Source organism: Pseudophryne corroboree, chromosome 5 (genome assembly GCF_028390025.1).
Source record: "Pseudophryne corroboree isolate aPseCor3 chromosome 5, aPseCor3.hap2, whole genome shotgun sequence".
NCBI lineage: Eukaryota > Metazoa > Chordata > Amphibia > Anura > Myobatrachidae > Pseudophryne > Pseudophryne corroboree.
In genome coordinates, this window is record NC_086448.1 from 295661416 (window position 1) to 295684748 (window position 23333).

The window sequence follows — 23333 nt, forward strand, 5'->3', positions numbered from 1 at the left end:
TTGGCCACATTAGACAGACTAGTATGAAATATTAGTAGTCCTAAATTATGGCCATATAATACGGCCTACACCTGGTGGAAAGGGAAGGGGTAGGATAAGTATAGAGTAAGAGGTTGGGGGAGACTAGAAGAGTGAGAAAGAGGACGAAGAGGAAGGACCAGAGGAAGGAGGAGGTACGGCCTGAAAGTAGTCTCTCCAAGGCATTCAAGTGTTAATAAAGTTAGATGGAGTATCATGTAATATCATGGAGTTTATTTGTACGATTCTATGGGTGGACCACATTGCATTGATAGTGGCTGACAGGGAAGGGGGTGTAGCTAATTTCCATTCTGTAGTGATCTGGCATTTTGTAGCACATAATATATGATTAGTTTTTGGAAATGGGCGTAAAATGTGCGGAATGGGCCGGGGCAACAGAGAACATAGAGGGGAATTTGACATTTGCAGTCCGGTGACTAATTAATGAAGTCATAAACCTTTGCCCAAAAGGACTGAACAAGAGGATAGGACCACCAAATATGCAGCAGGGTTCCTTGATGGGCTTCCTCTCCAGGCTAACTGACCAGATTCCGAAACTGCACACATACCCTTCATAAACTTTCCTATTCAATTTACATTCCCACTGTACAGTCCACACATATCCTGTCATATTTTCTCTCTCTTCACTTTCACATCCTCCTGACCCCTGCCCAACATTGCTGTGCGACCATATCTTACAGCCCACAAAGAATTTTTGCAACATGGTGGACCATTATGCAATAGATAACACTTATTCTTTTGTATCAATGCCTATTACCCTGTAAATTGTATGCTTGCTACCTCTATAACTGTTATTACCCAGTTTTGTTTTATCACTGTTGTTTCCAATTGTAAAGCACAATGGAATTTGCTGCGCTATATAAGAAACTGTTAATAAATAAATAATCACCAACATTGGTCAGTAGTAGCAGGGTAAATCGAGTGGAGACAGGTAGGTATTAGGTACCAGCAAAAGTAAAGCTTATAGGAATTTTCTTTAATGCAAACAGAGATGGGTCTCTTAGCTACTGACAGTCTAATTTTAGACCACTCCTCGGGAGTCAGTCTCACTCGCAATTTGGGGGTGAACATCAAAAAAGGATAGATGAGCATATAACTAGGGTATCCATTTCTATAGCTGTCCATACTCTGTAGCCAGATGGGGCATGCCATTGTAAACACGGTGCAAGGTAATATTTAATGAGATCTGGGACACCGAGCCTCCCCCCCCAGAAGTGTGATGTTTCTTTAAAAGCACTTTCTGTAAAGACACTTTGACCCTGAATTGTTTGGCTGCCCATATAAAATTGGTAATCTCACCCTAGAGATGTTTTAGTTTTTTCGTAGCAATAGTGACTACCAAAGGTGGAGCAATGTTCTGTTCTTATCCATTCTAGAGTGCTTTTACCTATGTGTTTTGGGTCATTATCCTGTTGGAAGACACATGACCTGTGACTGAGACAGAACTTACTGACACTTTGCAGTATGTTTCACTTTAAAATGCCTTGATATTTCATTGTCCGCTACACAGATTCAAGGCACCCCGTGCCAGACACAGCAAAGCATCCTTAAAAATAACCAAGCCTCCTCCATGTTTCATAGTAGGTATGGTGTTCTTTTCTTTTACAAATGAATTATTTCATCTGTGAATATACAGCAATGTGACTTGCAAAAAAGCTCCAGTTTTGAGTAATCTGTCCAAAGAACATTCTCCCAGAAGCATTGTGTCAATATGTAGTTTAGAATATTTGTTTGGAGTTTTTTATGTTGCTTTTTCAGAATGAGGAGCCCTCCTGGGTTTTTTTTTTCCATGGAGCCCACTGTCACTCAAAATTGAGTTATCAGACACTGACTCACAGTACACTGACATTGTCAGCTTGCAAATCTTTGAAAATTTTCCATGGCTCTTTCTTTTTTTTTTTTTTTTAAGGTATAACATTTTTTTATTAAAACATTGCTTCATGTTACAGAGTTGGTTGCATCGACAATAAATAGATACATACAAATAGTGTCATAACATGATGAGATGAGAACATAAAATGTTCGTTAATGAATCTTCTCAGATATATTACGTCATCTCACAGATATCATATAAAGGAAATTGCAAAACAAAAGTATATACTAAAGACCTGCCAGTCTAACCGTAGCAGAGATATGAGGAGGCCGGGGCCTCGTGGCACCCTCAACCCCTAATCCGTCAGTACTATGGGAGGATCCCTAATTGCCATTCGTGTTTCAAACCATTCAGTGTTTTTTAGTGAAGTTTGAATTCTAATTCGGAAATCTACCGGAAGGGTAGCCATATAGCTTAACATTCTCTATCCTTCTGTTTAATCTGGAGTTGATTTTACTCTTGTGGCGGCATCCAGAGAGGTTAGCTACAGTTCTATAGACTTTAAACTTCTTAATAATATATGCATCTGTTGTCAGAAAAACATCAAGCTGCTTGGACACAGTCTTATGGCCTTTAGTTTTAGCTTGCTTGTCTATATTTCCTTTCTGTTCTCCTTGCACAACTCTCTGCTATGTCTGGTCCATGGGCCTAATTCAGAGTTGATCACAGCAGCAAATGTGTTAGCAGTTGGGCAAAACCATGGGGGTCATTCCGAGTTGTTCGCTCGTTATTTTTTTCTCGCAACGGAGCGATTAGTCGCTAATGCGCATGCGCAATGTCCGCACTGCGACTGCGCCAAGTAAATTTGCTATGCAGTTTGGAGTTTTACTCACGGCATTACGAGGTTTTTTCTTCGTTCTAATGATCGGAGTGTGATTGACAGGAAGTGGGTGTTTCTGGGCGGAAACAGGCCGTTTTATGGGAGTGTGTGAAAAAACGCTACCGTTTCTGGGAAAAACGCGGGAGTGGCTGGAGAAACGGAGGAGTGTCTGGGCGAAAGCTGGGTGTGTTTGTGACGTCAAACCAGGAACGACAAGCACTGAACTGATCGCAGATGCCGAGTAAGTCTGGAGCTACTCAGAAACTGCTAAGAAGTGTCTATTCGCAATTCTGCTAATCTTTCGTTCGCAATTTTGATATGCTAAGATTCACTCCCAGTAGGCGGCGGCTTAGTGTGTGCAAAGCTGCTAAAAGCAGCTTGCGAGCGAACAACTCGGAATGACCCCCCATGTGCACTGCAGGGGAGGCAGATATAACATTTGCAGAGAGAGTTAGATTTGGGTGGGTTATTTTATTTCTGTGCAGGGTAAATACTGGCTGCTTTATTTTTACACTGCAAATTAGATTGCAGATTGAACACACCACACCCAAATCTAACTCTCTCTGCACATGTTATATCTGCCTCCCCTGCAGTGCACATGGTTTTGCCCAGTTGCTAACAGAATTCCTGATGCGATCAACTTGGAATTACCCCCAAGTGCACTGCAGTGTGGGCAGATATAACATGTGCAGAGAGAGTTAGATTTGGGTGGGATGCGTTCAAACTGAAATCTAAATTGCAGTGTAATAATAAAGCAGCCAGTGTTTACCCTGCACAGAAACAATATAACCCTCCCAAATCTAACTCTCTCTGCAAATGTTATATCTGACACACCTGCAGTGCACATGGGTGGTCATTCCGAGTTGTTCGCTCGTTGCAGATTTTCGCTATATTGCGATTAGTCCAGGGCCGGTGCAAGGTTTCTCAGCACCCTAGGCAAAACTTCTGCCTACTGCCCCTTCCCCATACCCGCCCTTCAGGTGAAAGACATGTTGCTGCTCTCCCCCACCCCCAGTCTGTTGCATGGCTGCTCTCTTCTCCCCAGTCTGTGTGGGTGCCTGCAGCTCTCACCCCCCCACTCTGTTAAATGTCTGCTGTTCTATCTCCTCCACATCTGTGTGCGTGCTGCTGCTCATTCCCCCCCCCCAGACTGTGTGCATGCCTGCTGCCCCCCCCTCCACAGACTGCTGCTCTCCCCCTCTTTCCTTATCAAATGCAGAGAGTGCACTGTGCAGCCACCTTACCTGCAGGATGCGATGCAGAGTTGGGACTGAGTAGTCTGCGAAAGAGCCTGCAATGAAGAGCAGCGCCACATGTCACCCCCAGCCAGGACTCCAGCAGCTGTCAAAGAAAGGCGGAGCTGGAGGCTGCAATACGGGAGCTTGCCAGTTGCGACTACTGTAAGATACGAGTGCTGAGGGGATTGCGGCGACTGTGAGGTAGGCCCATGCTACCTTTTTCAGGCAGCTGTAGCAGACGGCCCCCTCAGGATCCGGCGCTCCTAGGCAGCTGCCTAAAGCTGCCTAGTGGAAGCTCCGGCACTGGATTAGTCGCTTACTGCGCATGCGCAAGGTTCGCAGAGCGCATGCGGTTAGTTATTTTACACAAAAGTTAGGTATTTTACTCACGGCATAACGAGGATTTTTCATCGTTCTGGTGATCGTAGTGTGATTGACAGGAAGTGGGTGTTTCTGGGCGGAAACTGCCCGTTTTCTGGGCGTGTGTGAAAAAACGCTGGCGTTTGTGGGAAAAACGCGGGAGTGTCTAAAGAAACGGGGGAGTGTCTGGGCGAACGCTGGGTGGCGGCTTAGCGTGTGCAATGCTGCTAAAAGCAGCTAGCGAGCGAAAAACTCGGAATGACCACCATGGTTTGCCCAACTGCTATCAAATTTGCTGCTGCGATCAACTCTGAATTACCCCTTATGTTCAGTGGGGTGCACACAATGATACCAAACAGCAGAGTAACTACTTTTCTCCAATTAAATAGGCTGAATGACTGAGTACAAGTTTGAAGATATGTGTGAATCTAATTGAGAAAAACTATTACTTTGAAAAATCACTTTAATCAAATTGTATATTATCTTTTCTAAGGTCTACCAACAATCTCTCCAGGCCATTTTAGAATGTCTTTGGAGAATAAGCAGCAATTTGCCTGTTTTCAGTTTCTTTGCTCTATTCTATAAAATAGCAAAAGCATCCAGGTACACATTAGACAATAGCTTTTAATTGCATCACTTTTTAGGACAAATTTGTCCACATCTGTATTGTGTTTGTCAAGAACCACCCCAACATGTGTGTTTGTTGGTCCCTTGCCAATGCAGTTTGTACAGCTTATGTTTCCAAATTTAAATGGCTTACATGACAACCAGTAATTCCTCTTTAAATACGTTTTAGCATAATACCTTTTTGCATAAGGCCATATTCACACATTCTGTAAACATTTCATCCCATCATCTTTGTTGATTCCAATGGGGTTTATTTTCCCTTTAATTAGCGTGATTACTAAGCAATAGCCTGCAGTCTCTAGCAATACAATGAATGAAAGAATCATAATTCATTAAGCATTCCTGAAATATAAGAATTATCTGTCTTGCTAATGATATGCAGTTTTGGATACGACATCTGTTATACCAAAGGATCATACAGCACGTTGCGATTGCAGTGTTTGGTTTCTGTGTTGTTAAAGAAATAATGATCTCTTGACAGCTTGAGATGATTCATGTACTTGGCCCACACCCAGGGCTTCTATGTGGTCTTTTCTAATTTGAGTACATTGCTTTCAGTAATCCCCTTAGTGTGAAATACCTAAAATAAGAAGAAAAAAAACAGTCATGAATTGGCTGGAAATCAACAAGCTCTTGAAGTGGCAACATTATAATTGATTGATTGATATGCAGGTGTTTAACTGATCAAAATAAAGGCATTGTAAAAGTAAAATAGTCCCCAATTATGTGTAGAGTTTATTTTCACTCTATAGGACTAATTCACTGATATCACATTAAGGTACAATTAGCACTAAAATATAGCAAGTAATTTATTTTTATCAGTCTACTGCAAACTAGACAATGACAGATGTGTGATTGCGATGGGTTATTGTTAATTTACAGTTATAGGCAATGTTAGTAAATAAGCCCTTATATCAGAGGTTCTCAAACTCGGTCCTCGGGAGCCCACACAGTGCATGTTTTGCAGGTAACCCAGCAGCAGGGCTGTTTCTAGACAATTTGGCTCCCAGTGCGAGATTTGAAAATGCGCCCCCCCCCCCCCCCCCTTTGTTATAAAAAAAAAAAACCTGCGTCCCCCTCCCCCCATATAGCTATAAAAAGAAAATGCATGCGCTCGCCGAAGGCGCGCGCGCTCCCGACAAGGGTAAGTGGCCTGATTAAAATGGGTGTGGTCTCATTAAAGTGGGCATGGCCTCATCTGATATCATCACGCCCACCACAGGGGAAAAAAAATAAAAATAAGAAGTCCCCATTTTACACATTACAGCAGGCAAGTGTACCAATTTAAACACAGTGCGGCAGGCAGGCGTCCCAATTTAAACACAGTGCGGCAGGCAGGCGTCCCCATTTTACACAGCGCGGCAGGCAGGTGTCCCCATTTTACACAGTACGGCAGGCAGGTGCCCCCATTTTACACAGTACGCAGGCAGGTGCCCCCATTTTACACAGTACGCAGGCAGGTGCCCCCATTTTACACAGTACGCAGGCAGGTGCCCCCATTTTACACAGTACGCAGGCAGGTGCCCCCATTTTACACAGTACGCAGGCAGGTGCCCCCATTTTACACAGTACGCAGGCAGGTGCCCCCATTTTACACAGTACGCAGGCAGGTGCCCCCATTTTACACAGTACGCAGGCAGGTGCCCCATTTTTCACAGTGCGGCAGACAGGTGTCCCCATTTTACATAGTGCGGCAGACAGGTATCCCCATTTTACATAGTGCGGCAGACAGGTGTCCCCATTTTACATAGTGCGGCAGGCAGGTGTCCCCATTTTACATAGTGCGGCAGGCAGGTGTCCCCATTTTACACAGTGCGGCAGACAGGTATCCCCATTTTACATAGTGCAGCAGACAGGTATCCCCATTTTACATAGTGCGGCAGACAAGTATCCCCATTTTATATAGTGCGGCAGACAGGTATCCCCATTTTACATAGTGCGGCAGGCAGGTATCCCCATTTTATATAGTGCAGCAGACAGGTATCCCCAATTTATATAGTGCGGCAGACAGGTATCCCCATTTTATATAGTGTGGCAGACAGGTATCCCCATTTTTCACAGTGCGGCATGCAGGTGTCAAGTGGGGGGGAAGGAAGAGGGAGAGAGATTATACTTACATGTTCCCGCTCTTCAGGTCCGGCCGCCTCACGTCCGCCGGCCGCCTCCTCCTTCCACGCTTATCTTCTCTCCTCCCTCTTCCCGAGCGCTCCTGCTCGGGGGGCGGAGTTTCGCGGAATGACGCGTTTGCGTCGTGACGTCACGACGCAAACGCGTCATTCCGCGAAACTCCGCCCCCCGAGCAGGAGCGCTCGGGAAGAGGGAGGAGAGGAGAAAAAGACCCACGAAGTGCCGCGGCGGGCGCCCCGTGCGGTTGCACGGCTCGCCCGCCGCTAGAAACGGCACTGCCCAGCAGGTGCACAGGTGTATTAATTACTCACTGACACATTTTAAAAGGTCCACAGGTGGAGCTAATTATTTCACTTGCGATTCTGTGAGGAGACCTGCAAAACATGCACTGTGTGGGCCCCCGAGGACCGAGTTTGAGAACCTCTGCCTTATATCATCCAGAGACACAGGTTTCAGACACTGGTGGAAATAGTATAACATCTTCTTAACTTTACTGAGAATATTATACAGGTTGAGTCTCCCTTATCCAAAATGCTTGGGACCAGAGGTATTTTGGATATCGGATTTTTCCGTATTTTGGAATAATTGCATACCATAATGAGATATCATAGTGATGGGACCTAAGTCTAAGCACAGAATACATTTATGTTACATATACACCTTATACACACAGCCTGAAGGTCATTTTAGCCAATATTTTTTATAACTTTGTGCATTAAACAAAGTGTGTATATATTCACACAATTCATTTATGTTTCATATACACCTTATACACACAGCCTGAAGGTAATTTTAGACAATATTTTTTATAACTTTGTGCATTAAACAAAGTGTGTCTACATTCACACAATTAATTTATGTTTCATATACACCTTATACACACAGCCTGAGGGTCATTTAATACAATATTTTGAATAACTTTGGGTATTAAATAGTTTGTGTACATTGAGCCATCAAAAATCAAAGATTTCACTATCTCACTCTCACTCAAAAAAGTCCGTATTTCGGATATTTGGATATGGGATACTCAACCTGTATTAGCAGACCAGCTTTGGAGCAAAGTTCCAGTCTGTGATTAAAAAAAGGCTCTTCGATACTAGTGATGTGCACCGGAAATTTTTCGGGTTTTGTGTTTTGGTTTTGGATTCGGTTCTGCGGCCGTGTTTTGGAATCGGACGCGTTTTGGCAAAACCTCCCTGAAAATTTTTTGTCGGATTCGGGTGTTTTTTTTACAAAAAACCCTCAAAAACAGCTTAAATCATAGAATTTGTGGGTCATTTTGATCCCATAGTATTATTAACCTCAATAACCATAATTTTCACTCTTTTCCAGTCTATTCTGAACACCTCACACCTCACAATATTATTTTTAGTCCTAAAATTTGCACCGAGGTTGCTGGATGACTAAGCTAAGCGACCCAAGTGGCCGACACAAACACCTGGCCCATCTAGGAGTGGCACTGCAGTGTCAGACAGGATGGCAGATTTAAAAAATAGCCCCCAAACAGCACATGATGCAAAGAAAAAAAGAGGTGCACGAAGGTCGCTGGATGGCTAAGCTAAGCGACCCAAGGGGCCGACATAAACACCTGGCCCATCTAGGAGTGGCACTGCAGTGTCAAACAGGATGGCAGATTTAAAAAATAGTCCCCAAACAGCACATGATGCAAAGAAAAAAAAGAGGTGCACCAAGGTCGCTGGATGGCTAAGCTAAGCGACCCAAGTGGCCGACACAAACACCTGGCCCATCTAGGAGTGGCACTGCAGTGTCAGACAGGATGACACTTCAAAAAATAGACCCCAAACAGCACATGATGCAAAGAAAAATAAAAGAAAAAAGAGGTGCAAGATGGAATTGTCCTTGGGCCCTCCCACCCACCCTTATGTTGTTTAAACAGGACATGCACACTTTAATAAACCCATCATTTCAGCGACAGGGTCTGCCAGACGACTGTGGCTGAAATGACTGGTTGGTTTGGGCCCCCACCAAAAAAGAAGCAATCAATCTCTCCTTGCACAAACTGGCTCTACAGAGGCAAGATGTCCACCTCCTCCTCATCCTCCAATTCCTCACCCCTTTCACTGTGTACATACCCCTCCTCACAGATTATTAATTCGTCCCCACTAGAGATGAGCGGGTTCGGTTCCTCGGAATCCGAACCCGCCCGAACTTCATGTTTTTTTTCACGGGTCCGAGCGACTCGGATCTTCCCGCCTTGCTCGGTTGACCCGAGCGCGCCCGAACGTCATCATGACGCTGTCGGATTCTCGCGAGACTCGGATTCTATATAAGGAGCCGCGCGTCGCCGCCATTTTCACACGTGCATTGAGATTGATAGGGAGAGGACGTGGCTGGCGTCCTCTCCATTTAGATTAGAAGAGAGAGAGTGAGATTGATTTGAGACAGAGACACTTGATTTACTGGAGCTTAGGAGTACTGTAGAGAGTGCAGAGTTTAGTAGTGACTGACCACAGTGACCACCAGACAGTGCAGTTTTATTTAATATAATCCGTTCTCTGCCTGAAAAAAACGATACACAGTGACTCAGTCACATACCATATCTGTGTGCACTGCTCAGCCCAGTGTGCTGCATCATCTATGTATATATCTGACTGTGCTCACACAGCTTATAATTGTGGGGGAGACTGGGGAGCAGTGCCAGTTATAGGTTATAGCAGGAGCCAGGAGTACATATTATTAAAATTAAACAGTGCACACTTTTGCTGCAGGAGTGCCACTGCCAGTGTGACTGACCAGTGACCTGACCACACTGACCACCAGTATAGTTAGTAGTATACTATATTGTGATTGCCTGAAAAAGTTAAACACTCGTCGTGTGACTTGTGTGGTGTTTTTTTTTTTATTCTATAAAAAACTCATTCTGCTGACAGACAGTGTCCAGCAGGTCCGTCATTATATAATATATACCTGTCCGGCTGCAGTAGTGATATATATATATTTTTTATATCATTATTTATCATCCAGTCGCAGCAGACACAGTACGGTAGTTCACGGCTGTAGCTACCTCTGTGTCGGCACTCGGCAGTCCATCCATAATTGTATACCACCTACCCGTGGTTTTTTTTTCTTTCTTCTTTATACATACATACTACATCTCTTTATCAACCAGTCTATATTAGCAGCAGACACAGTACAGTAGTCCACGGCTGTAGCTACCTCTGTGTCGGCACTCGGCAGTCCATCCATAATTGTATACCACCTACCCGTGGTTTTTTTTTCTTTCTTCTTTATACATACATACTACATCTCTTTATCAACCAGTCTATATTAGCAGCAGACACAGTACAGTACGGTAGTCCACGGCTGTAGCTACCTCTGTGTCGGCACTCGGCAGTCCGTCCATAATTGTATACCACCTACCCGTGGTTTTTTTTTCTTTCTTCTTTATACATACATACTACATCTCTTTATCAACCAGTCTATATTAGCAGCAGACACAGTACAGTAGTCCACGGCTGTAGCTACCTCTGTGTCGGCACTCGGCAGTCCATCCATAATTGTATACCACCTACCCGTGGTTTTTTTTTCTTTCTTCTTTATACATACATACTACATCTCTTTATCAACCAGTCTATATTAGCAGCAGACACAGTACAGTACGGTAGTCCACGGCTGTAGCTACCTCTGTGTCGGCACTCGGCAGTCCGTCCATAATTGTATACCACCTACCCGTGTTTTTTTTTTTCTTTCTTCTTTATACATACATACTACATCTCTTTATCAACCAGTCTATATTAGCAGCAGACACAGTACAGTAGTCCACGGCTGTAGCTACCTCTGTGTCGGCACTCGGCAGTCCATCCATAATTGTATACCACCTACCCGTGGTTTTTTTTCTTTCTTCTTTATACATACATACTACATCTCTTTATCAACCAGTCTATATTAGCAGCAGACACAGTACAGTACGGTAGTCCACGGCTGTAGCTACCTCTGTGTCGGCACTCGGCAGTCCATCCATAATTGTATACCACCTACCCGTGTTTTTTTTTTCTTTCTTCTTTATACATACATACTACATCTCTTTATCAACCAGTCTATATTAGCAGCAGACAGAGTACAGTAGTCCACGGCTGTAGCTACCTCTGTGTCGGCACTCGGCAGTCCATCCATAATTGTATACCACCTACCCGTGGTTTTTTTTTTCTTTCTTCTTTATACATACTACATCTCATTATCAACCAGTCTATATTAGCAGCAGACACAGTACGGTAGTCCACGGCTGTAGCTACCTCTGTGTCGGCACTCAGCAGTCCGTCCATAATTGTATACCACCTACCCGTGGTTTTTTTTTCTTTCTTCTTTATACATACTACATCTCATTATCAACCAGTCTATATTAGCAGCAGACACAGTACGGTAGTCCACGGCTGTAGCTACCTCTGTGTCGGCACTCGGCAGTCCATCCATAATTGTATACCACCTACCCGTGGTTTTTTTTTCTTTCTTCTTTATACATACTACATCTCATTATCATCCAGTCTATATTAGCAGCAGACACAGTACAGTATGGTAGTCCACGGCTGTAGCTACCTCTGTGTCGGCACTCGGCAGTCCGTCCATAATTGTATACCACCTACCCGTGGTTTTTTTTTTCTTTCTTCTTTATACATACTACATCTCATTATCAACCAGTCTATATTAGCAGCAGACACAGTACGGTAGTCCACGGCTGTAGCTACCTCTGTGTCGGCACTCGGCAGTCCATCCATAATTGTATACCACCTACCCGTGGTTTTTTTTTCTTTCTTCTTTATACATACATACTACATCTCTTTATCAACCAGTCTATATTAGCAGCAGACACAGTACAGTAGTCCACGGCTGTAGCTACCTCTGTGTCGGCACTCGGCAGTCCATCCATAATTGTATACCACCTACCCGTGGTTTTTTTTTCTTTCTTCTTTATACATACATACTACATCTCATTATCATCCAGTCTATATTAGCAGCAGACACAGTACAGTACAATAGTCCACGGCTGTAGCTACCTCTGTGTCGGCACTCGGCAGTCCATCCATAATTGTATACTAGTATCCATCCATCTCCATTGTTTACCTGAGGTGCCTTTTAGTTGTGCCTATTAAAATATGGAGAACAAAAATGTTGAGGTTCCAAAATTAGGGAAAGATCAAGATCCACTTCCACCTCGTGCTGAAGCTGCTGCCACTAGTCATGGCCGAGACGATGAAATGCCAGCAACGTCGTCTGCCAAGGCCGATGCCCAATGTCATAGTACAGAGCATGTCAAATCCAAAACACCAAATATCAGTAAAAAAAGGACTCCAAAACCTAAAATAAAATTGTCGGAGGAGAAGCGTAAACTTGCCAATATGCCATTTACCACACGGAGTGGCAAGGAACGGCTGAGGCCCTGGCCTATGTTCATGGCTAGTGGTTCAGCTTCACATGAGGATGGAAGCACTCAGCCTCTCGCTAGAAAACTGAAAAGACTCAAGCTGGCAAAAGCACCGCAAAGAACTGTGCGTTCTTCGAAATCCCAAATCCACAAGGAGAGTCCAATTGTGTCGGTTGCGATTCCTGACCTTCCCAACACTGGACGTGAAGAGCATGCGCCTTCCACCATTTGCACGCCCCCTGCAAGTGCTGGAAGGAGCACCCGCAGTCCAGTTCCTGATAGTCAGATTGAAGATGTCAGTGTTGAAGTACACCAGGATGAGGAGGATATGGGTGTTGCTGGCGCTGGGGAGGAAATTGACCAGGAGGATTCTGATGGTGAGGTGGTTTGTTTAAGTCAGGCACCCGGGGAGACACCTGTTGTCCGTGGGAGGAATATGGCCGTTGACATGCCTGGTGAAAATACCAAAAAAAATCAGCTCTTCGGTGTGGAAGTATTTCACCAGAAATGCGGACAACATTTGTCAAGCCGTGTGTTCCCTTTGTCAAGCTGTAATAAGTAGGGGTAAGGACGTTAACCACCTCGGAACATCCTCCCTTATACGTCACCTGCAGCGCATTCATAATAAGTCAGTGACAAGTTCAAAAACTTTGGGCGACAGCGGAAGCAGTCCACTGACCAGTAAATCCCTTCCTCTTGTAACCAAGCTCACGCAAACCACCCCACCAACTCCCTCAGTGTCAATTTCCTCCTTCCCCAGGAATGCCAATAGTCCTGCAGGCCATGTCACTGGCAATTCTGACGAGTCCTCTCCTGCCTGGGATTCCTCCGATGCATCCTTGCGTGTAACGCCTACTGCTGCTGGCGCTGCTGTTGTTGCTGCTGGGAGTCGATGGTCATCCCAGAGGGGAAGTCGTAAGCCCACTTGTACTACTTCCAGTAAGCAATTGACTGTCCAACAGTCCTTTGCGAGGAAGATGAAATATCACAGCAGTCATCCTGCTGCAAAGCGGATAACTGAGGCCTTGACAACTATGTTGGTGTTAGACGTGCGTCCGGTATCCGCCGTTAGTTCACAGGGAACTAGACAATTTATTGAGGCAGTGTGCCCCCGTTACCAAATACCATCTAGGTTCCACTTCTCTAGGCAGGCGATACCGAGAATGTACACGGACGTCAGAAAAAGACTCACCAGTGTCCTAAAAAATGCAGTTGTACCCAATGTCCACTTAACCACGGACATGTGGACAAGTGGAGCAGGGCAGGGTCAGGACTATATGACTGTGACAGCCCACTGGGTAGATGTATGGACTCCCGCCGCAAGAACAGCAGCGGCGGCACCAGTAGCAGCATCTCGCAAACGCCAACTCTTTCCTAGGCAGGCTACGCTTTGTATCACCGCTTTCCAGAATACGCACACAGCTAAAAACCTCTTACGGCAACTGAGGAAGATCATCGCAGAATGGCTTACCCCAATTGGACTCTCCTGTGGATTTGTGGCATCGGACAACGCCAGCAATATTGTGTGTGCATTAAATATGGGCAAATTCCAGCACGTCCCATGTTTTGCACATACCTTGAATTTGGTGGTGCAGAATTTTTTAAAAAACGACAGGGGCGTGCAAGAGATGCTGTCGGTGGCCAGAAGAATTGCGGGACACTTTCGGCGTACAGGCACCACGTACAGAAGACTGGAGCACCACCAAAAACTACTGAACCTGCCCTGCCATCATCTGAAGCAAGAAGTGGTAACGAGGTGGAATTCAACCCTCTATATGCTTCAGAGGTTGGAGGAGCAGCAAAAGGCCATTCAAGCCTATACAATTGAGCACGATATAGGAGGTGGAATGCACCTGTCTCAAGTGCAGTGGAGAATGATTTCAACGTTGTGCAAGGTTCTGATGCCCTTTGAACTTGCCACACGTGAAGTCAGTTCAGACACTGCCAGCCTGAGTCAGGTCATTCCCCTCATCAGGCTTTTGCAGAAGAAGCTGGAGACATTGAAGGAGGAGCTAACACGGAGCGATTCCGCTAGGCATGTGGGACTTGTGGATGGAGCCCTTAATTCGCTTAACAAGGATTCACGGGTGGTCAATCTGTTGAAATCAGAGCACTACATTTTGGCCACCGTGCTCGATCCTAGATTTAAAACCTACCTTGGATCTCTCTTTCCGGCAGACACAAGTCTGCTGGGGTTGAAAGACCTGCTGGTGAGAAAATTGTCAAGTCAAGCGGAACGCGACCTGTCAACATCTCCTCCTTCACATTCTCCCGCAACTGGGGGTGCGAGGAAAAGGCTCAGAATTCCGAGCCCACCCGCTGGCGGTGATGCAGGGCAGTCTGGAGCGACTGCTGATGCTGACATCTGGTCCGGACTGAAGGACCTGACAACGATTACGGACATGTCGTCTACTGTCACTGCATATGATTCTCTCAACATTGAAAGAATGGTGGAGGATTATATGAGTGACCGCATCCAAGTAGGCACGTCACACAGTCCGTACTTATACTGGCAGGAAAAAGAGGCAATTTGGAGGCCCTTGCACAAACTGGCTTTATTCTACCTAAGTTGCCCTCCCACAAGTGTGTACTCCGAAAGAGTGTTTAGTGCCGCCGCTCACCTTGTCAGCAATCGGCGTACGAGGTTACATCCAGAAAATGTGGAGAAGATGATGTTCATTAAAATGAATTATAATCAATTCCTCCGCGGAGACATTGACCAGCAGCAATTGCCTCCACAAAGTACACAGGGAGCTGAGATGGTGGATTCCAGTGGGGACGAATTGATAATCTGTGAGGAGGGGGATGTACACGGTGATATATCGGAGGATGATGATGAGGTGGACATCTTGCCTCTGTAGAGCCAGTTTGTGCAAGGAGAGAATAATTGCTTCTTTTTTGGGGGGGGTCCAAACCAACCCGTCATATCAGTCACAGTCGTGTGGCAGACCCTGTCACTGAAATGATGGGTTGGTTAAAGTGTGCATGTCCTGTTTATACAACATAAGGGTGGGTGGGAGGGCCCAAGGACAATTCCATCTTGCACCTCTTTTTTCTTTTATTTTTCTTTGCGTCATGTGCTGTTTGGGGAGGGTTTTTTGGAAGGGCCATCCTGCGTGACACTGCAGTGCCACTACTAGATGGGCCCGGTGTTTGTGTCGGCCACTAGGGTCGCTTATCTTACTCACACAGTCAGCTACCTCATTGCGCCTCTTTTTTTCTTTGCGTCATGTGCTGTTTGGGGAGGGTTTTTTGGAAGGGCCATCCTGCGTGACACTGCAGTGCCACTCCTAGATGGGCCCGGTGTTTGTGTCGGCCACTAGGGTCGCTTATCTTACTCACACAGTCAGCTACCTCATTGCGCCTCTTTTTTTCTTTGCGTCATGTGCTGTTTGGGGAGGTTTTTTTGGAAGGGACATCCTGCGTGACACTGCAGTGCCACTCCTAGATGGGCCCGGTGTTTGTGTCGGCCACTAGGGTCGCTTATCTAACTCACACAGCTACCTCATTGCGCCTCTTTTTTTCTTTGCGTCATGTGCTGTTTGGGGAGGGTTTTTTGGAAGGGACATCCTGCGTGACACTGCAGTGCCACTCCTAGATGGGCCCGGTGTTTGTGTCGGCCACTAGGGTCGCTTATCTTACTCACACAGTCAGCTACCTCATTGCGCCTCTTTTTTTCTTTGCGTCATGTGCTGTTTGGGGAGGGTTTTTTGGAAGGGACATCCTGCGTGACACTGCAGTGCCACTCCTAGATGGGCCCGGTGTTTGTGTCGGCCACTAGGGTCGCTTATCTTACTCACACAGCTACCTCATTGCGCCTCTTTTTTTCTTTGCGTCATGTGCTGTTTGGGGAGGGTTTTTTGGAAGGGACATCCTGCGTGACACTGCAGTGCCACTCCTAGATGGGCCCGGTGTTTGTGTCGGCCACTAGGGTCGCTTATCTTACTCACACAGCGACCTCGGTGCAAATTTTAGGACTAAAAATAATATTGTGAGGTGTGAGGTATTCAGAATAGACTGAAAATGAGTGTAAATTATGGTTTTTGAGGTTAATAATACTTTGGGATCAAAATGACCCCCAAATTCTATGATTTAAGCTGTTTTTTAGGTTTTTTTGAAAAAAACACCCGAATCCAAAACACACCCGAATCCGACAAAAAAAATTCGGTGAGGTTTTGCCAAAACGCGGTCGAACCCAAAACACGGCCGCGGAACCGAACCCAAAACCAAAACACAAAACCCGAAAAATTTCCGGCGCTCATCTCTAGTCCCCACTGGAATCCACCATCTCAGGTCCCTGTGTACTTTCTGGAGGCAATTGCTGGTGAATGTCTCCACGGAGTAATTGATTATAATTCACTTTGATGAACATCATCTTCTCCACATTTTCTGGAAGTAACCTCGTACGCCGATTGCTGACAAGGTGAGCAGCTGCACTAAACACTCTTTCGGAGTACACACTGGAGGGGGGGCAACTTAGGTAAAATAAAGCCAGTTTCTGTAAGGGCCTCCAAATTGCCTCTTTTTCCTGCCAGTATACGTACAGACTGTCTGACGTGCCTACATGGATGCGGTCACTCATATAATCCTCCACCATTCTTTCAATGGTGACAGAATCATATGCAGTGACAGTAGACGACATGTCAGTAATCGTTGGCAGGTCCTTCAGTCCGGACCAGATGTCAGCACTCACTCCAGACTGCCCTGCATCATCGCCAGCAGGTGGGCTCGGAATTCTTAGCCTTTTCCTCGCAGACCCAGTTGCGGGAGAATGTGAAGGAGGAGCTGTTGACGGGTCACGTTGAGCTTGACTTGACAATTTTCTCACCAGCAGGTCTTTGAACCTCTGCAGACTTGTGTCTGCCAGAAAGAGAGATATAATGTAGGTTTTAAATCGATGATCGAGCTCGGTGGCCAAATGTAGTGCTCTGATTTCAACAGATTGACCACCCATGAATCCTGGTTAAGCGAATTAAGGGCTTCATCCACAAGTCCCACATGCCTAGCGGAATCGCTCTGTTTTAGCTCCTCCTTCAATCTCTCCAGCTTCTTCTGCAAAAGCCTGATGAGGGGAATGACCTGACTTAGGCTGGCAGTGTCTGAACTGACTTCACGTGTGGCAAGTTCAAAGGGTTGCAGAACCTTGCACAACGTTGAAATGATTCTCCACTGCGCTTGAGTCAGGTGCATTCCCCCTCCTTTGCCTATGATGGTCCTCAGTTTCCGTAAGAGGTTGTCAGCTGTGTGCCTCTTATGGAAAGCGGTGATACAAAGCGTAACATGCCTAGGAAAGAGTTGGCGTTTGCGAGAAGCTGCTACTGGTGCCGCCGCTGCTGTTCTTGCTGCGGGAGGCAATACATCTACCCAGTGGGCTGTCACAGTCATATAGTCCTGAGTCTGCCCTGTTCCACTTGTCCACATGTCCGTGGTTAAGTGGACATTGGGTACAACTGCATTTTTTAGGACACTGGTGACACTTTTTCTGAGGTCTGTGTACATTCTCGGTATCGCCTGCCTAGAGAAGTGGAACCTAGATGGTATTTGGTACCGGCGACACACTAACTCAATAAATTCTCTAATTCCCTGTGAATTAACGGTGGATACCGGACACACGTTTAACACCACCCAGGCTGCCAAGGCCTGAGTTATCTGCTTTGCAGCAGTTTGACTGCTGTGATATTTCATCTTCCTCGCAAAGGACTGTTGGACAGTCAATTGCTTACTGGAAGTAGTACAAGTGGTCTTCTGACTTCCCCTCTGGGATGAGGATCGACTCTCAGCAGCAACAACAGCAGCGCCAGCAGCAGTAGGCGTTACACTCAAGGATGCATCAGAGGAATCCCAGGCAGGAGAGGACTCGTCAGACTTGACAGTGACATGGCCTGTAGGACTATTGGCTTTCTTGTCTAAGGAGGAAATTGACACTGAGGGAGTTGGTGGTGTGGTTTGCAGAAGCTTGGTTACAAGAGGAAGGGATTTAGTTGTCAGTGGACTGCTTCCGCTGTCACCCAAAGTTTTTGAACTTGTCAATGACTTCTGATGAATGCGCTCCAGGCAGGGCCGGTGCTAGGGTGTCCGGCGCCCCCCTGCAAACAATAAATTTGCGCCCTCACTCCCATGTGTAGTAAAGGGACAGTGCTCGCCAAAGGGGCGTGGTCTCACATGGAAGGGGCATGGCCATATAATAGTGTCTCCAAATCAAACTACGCTACACAGTATCACAATCATATTAACATTATACCACACGTAGTGCCCCTGATTCATATTGCACCAAATAGTTGTGTATCTAATTCACATTATGACACACAGTAGTGCTCCTTATACACAATAACCTGTCAAAGTCAGAAAAATATCTCTATGCACACTGCCATATTTGCACCTCATTCAGGTCCGCGCTGCGCATGCGTGCGCTCTCCCGTGAGTGCGCATACCCGCTGTTGCGTGCACCCGCTGGTGCTCGGTATGCGTATTTACGGTAAAGTTTGTGTAGTCGTAGCGTGCGACTCAATCGTTACATATTTTCACTAATAAGGTATTTTATAGATCATGGTCCCTTTGATAGATTCTGAAAGTTTGGTTAACATAGCATGTTCCTGAACAGAGAGATCCCTCTTTGTATTGTACGAAGGGTCTAACAGGGGTCATACAGTAGTGTTTGGTACCCATCAGAAGAGTATTTAAATAGCAATATTCCGGTGTTGGTTTGGAGCGGATTAATCGCTCGTGCGAATGGTTATGGACATAAGAAGTTTATGTCCATTTACTATTATTTGTTCTTACTTAGTCATGCGGCGGGAAACCCAGTATCCCACCCACCTGAACAGTTGGAAACAGTCACAGCCCACCTGTATGAATCAACCTATGACCTTTTGTTATAATGCGAAGCCGAATTCCTGTGTCCAATGGACAATGAGATTGTAGGGACCATTGAATTGTATTGTGTGTGGGGCATAAATAGGCAGGCCGACCATATCCAGATTCACTCTCATCAACGGTTCTCATTGCTGATAATCGGGAGCTGGATATCGAGGCGCATGCGATCGTTCCCCTTGTGCGTAAGTTTTCTCCGTAATCATATTGTCTTACTGTGAGCCATCTCTCTCTCTCTCTCCCTACTCTTTCTCTCGTATTTTCCTTTAATTGTATTGTATTGTATTTCCCGTGTAGTTATCTGGTTAGTTAGTCTATGTTATATTGTAGTGTATCATTTGTACTGTGATTCCTTTTGCAAGTATAATAGTTATAATACATATAATAGGTTTTGGACCCTAAGCCCAGGTATCTGTGTATTCTTTATAGGGTTAAGTATTCTCTGAGCGTCGGTGACGCTCAAGCAACTTTGTAGTTAATCAGGTTACACCAGGTTGCACTTACACTCTGTCTCTACACTAAGGTATACTGTGTATCTCATTGTTAAAGGTATAGATATAAAGGTTTTAACGTTGTAAGCGTCTGCACCGCTGGTGATCTCCTCGTGGTCCCGAGCGTACGCTACGCTATAGCGAATCATTACGTTAGTCGGCAGCCAATAGCGTGCCTGCCTGTGATCACTGGGCCGTAAGCGAACATGACGCTTGAGCGTCTCGACTACGGTTGAGCGATCGCTACACAACTTGCGTACCCTTACGGTACTTCTTACGTAGATAGCGTACAGTGTTCTTAGACCTCTTAAAGTGTTTTATATACGATAAATATTTAGCTTTATCAATTGGCGGCTCGCCCGTCCCTCACATATCTGCACTAGGTAGATCAGCAGACATTATCCAGCAGCAAAGGGCGGGAGATCATATTCCTCGTAGTGCTGTTTGGATAAGCGTCTGCTTCTCTTAGTAAAGGGTGCTGAAGGAATCCGGGAACCGGAGGTAAGAACAAAACGCTAGTGTCTTTTAAAACTGTTTATTTTTCTGTCTTGCGTACACACGCACGCACACATATATATATCTGCATTTCTTTTTCATTTGTGTATTTTCGTATATCACTCTCCTGTCTGCCAGTTTTATAGTTGATAAAAGTGCTAAAAGAGAGTTGCCGTTATTTCATAGTTTAAGAATAGATAACATAGTTAAAGGATAGACAAACACACAGTTTTGCCTGGGAGATAAGGCGAAGTCAGTGTGTTGTGTGGTAGATGATCAAGGATCATCTACATTGATAAAAGTATAAATTGTGTTACGGTGGATCTTTGCTTTGCGTATACGTGTCTCTAACAAAGACTTGCGTACGCAATCCAAAGGCCGACGCACGCAGCGTACGTTACGCAACGGAGCGTCCGGTTACGCCCACGTAGCTCAAAGTCACGATAAGTTGATTTTTAATGCAAAACGATAAATAACGCAAAGCGATAAATAACGCGAGGCGAGAAATAACGCAAGTCTATTTTTGGGTGTCCGAAATTTAATTAACAGATCCTGCTCCTAATTGGTAACACACCTGATCTAAAGAAAAATTTCTGCGCAGAAATAGAAATAGAAACAAAAGTGTACATGTGATGAGTGAGTGTTTTTACAATTTTTAAAGGCTGAACCACAAGAAAAGTCGAGTACTCGTGAGGTACATGCGTGTAAGTGACGTGCACGGTGGCTAGGGAGGCATCCCTGGTTAAATATACAATTTTGAGCATTAGAGTATAGCAGACCAGGAGGTCATACTGTAACAAGACCAGGAGGTCATACTGTAACAAGACCAGGAGGTCATAGCAGACCAGGAGGTCCAGGTACAGCCGACAAGGAAGTCCGCTATACAGTTCACAGGCACAACACCGAAAAGGGTTGGTGCAACACCCATATAGGCCATATAAGCTCTGGCTGAAGGAATTCGCAGCCGTAATTTTCGATTCCATTGGTCTTTCCGTACATAAGCTTAGTTGTTTGTGTACTGAACGATTGGACCGCACGTAATTGTGTACATTAGTTAGTAATCTGACCTAATACCATTAGAGTAAAGGGGTCACAAATGCTATTTGTACACTCTAACGTGATTTGTGTAATTTTTTTATTTTAAGGGAAGTTTGCTGCTCACTCAGGAACTATCCAGCAACCAATAGTTACTGGAAAGAGTAAGTGTTCTTCGGATAACCCTCGCAGGTTCCAGTAAATAGAGGTTCAGGTCGCAGGGGCCCTAGGTCGAGTACGCCAGCACCATATCGGTGTGATCAGGTCGTATTGGTCGGCGTGGGCGAGTGAGTGGGGTACTCGGTAAACCGCCACCGTCAGCCTATTTTGGACATTTGGTTTTGCGTAAGAGTTGGCTAAATAAAGCAACACTTTCGAACTATGGGGGCCACTTGTTCAGGTAGGGGGCGATCAACCTCGGTTCGGGTTGATTCAGTGGTCCGACCAATTGGGTCGGCCAGGTATATAATGTGTGAGAAATATGGAAGTCACACAGAAACTTTATGTGATGAATGGGAGAGAATGACTGTACATGACGGGGAGAAATTCCCAAGAGTAGGTAGCTTCAGCTCAGAAGTGTTACAAAATTTAAGGAGGAGGATATGTCTCATAAAATCAACAAAGAGACGAATCCAGCATTATGATTATTTACAGTTGTGGCAACAGGAAGGTGAGATACAGAGAGGTTTGGCTCAGGCGGCGGGATCTGGCTCTAACAGAAAACTGATTGCCACGGCCCCACCGCCACCATACATATCAGGAGAGAAGTTGATTGCGGAGAAAGACGCACTAAGGTGTAACACAAAATCACTTAGTAACTGTGTAAATGTTAATGATAATGTTAACCCATTAACCCATGCAAGTATTAACCCGTGCAAGTTGTACCCTGTTTTGAACTTTCCTCAGGAGTGTGATCAAGAGGACGAATCGGCAACGATTTCAGCGCTCTCTCTAGCAGCCACCATAGCAGAGACCACAGTAGGCACAGCTCCACCCACGAGATTAGTAAAGGCCCCTAGCGGAGGGATAGGTGAGGTCGTATCAACTGGTAAGTACGGCACCATGCATTATGCTGAGACTATTTCACCACAGCCTGTAGAATCTACACAGAATGAGGTTGTTAGAATTACACCTGTTAGAGTAATAGCAGTGCCAAATGGGAAAACAGACACATCAGGAGCCACTCCCATTAGGAACATTGCCATGTACACCCCATTTTCCCGAATGGAATTAAGGACCATAGTGTCTGAATTTCCTGACCCTAGAAAAGACTTAGTTGCCAGTCAAAAATACATCAGAGACTTAGGTAACACTGTAGAGCCCAACAATAAAGACTGGCAGATATTGCTGAGAGCATGTTTACCCTCAAATGTCGACGCAACTCAATTTTTAGCTGATTGCGGACTAGATCATGATGTACCTCTTACAGATGTGTACAACCAAGATAATGTGAAAAGAATAAACTTGCAGTTAAAAGAGTATTTCCCAGCAGTAGCTAAATGGAATAAGATATTCTCCATTAAACAGAAGGAGTCAGAGACAGCTGCAGAGTATTTTCACAGAGCATTATTAGAAATGGCAAAATACACAGGCATAGAGGACATTAAAACAGACACAAACCATCGGGAAGTAGCAGTATCGGTACTGATGGATGGTTTAAAAGAGTCATTGAAGACTAGGGTACAGACCACACAACCATGTTGGCGAGGTCTGTCTGTGGCTACTTTGAGAGAGGCTGCTATTGATCACGATAGAAACATCACCAGACACAGAGAACAACAAGGTGATAAATTAATGTCAGTAAGTATACAGGCTCTGACCACAAGGCAGCCTTTGTTTGTATCACCAAATCCTGTGGGTAAGTCAAGTATGGTTACTTGTTATTCTTGTCACAAACAGGGACACATGGCACGAGATTGTAGAGTAAAGAATCCACGAAACTCATACCAACCCCCTAGACAACGACACGACACACGAC

At 45.3% G+C, this 23333-nt stretch overlaps 1 long non-coding RNA gene across 2 annotated transcripts in view; it reads right to left on the minus strand.

Annotated features, from left to right (window-relative positions):
• Nucleotides 1-3971: 3971 nt before the first annotated feature.
• The window catches only part of LOC134927658 (uncharacterized), a 259513-nt gene continuing 240151 nt past the window's right edge, over nt 3972-23333 (minus strand). For both annotated transcript variants that reach the window (XR_010177700.1, XR_010177699.1), the window contains one exon: nt 3972-5537. This is a non-coding gene — a long non-coding RNA (uncharacterized LOC134927658). The remainder of the gene's footprint in view (nt 5538-23333) is intronic.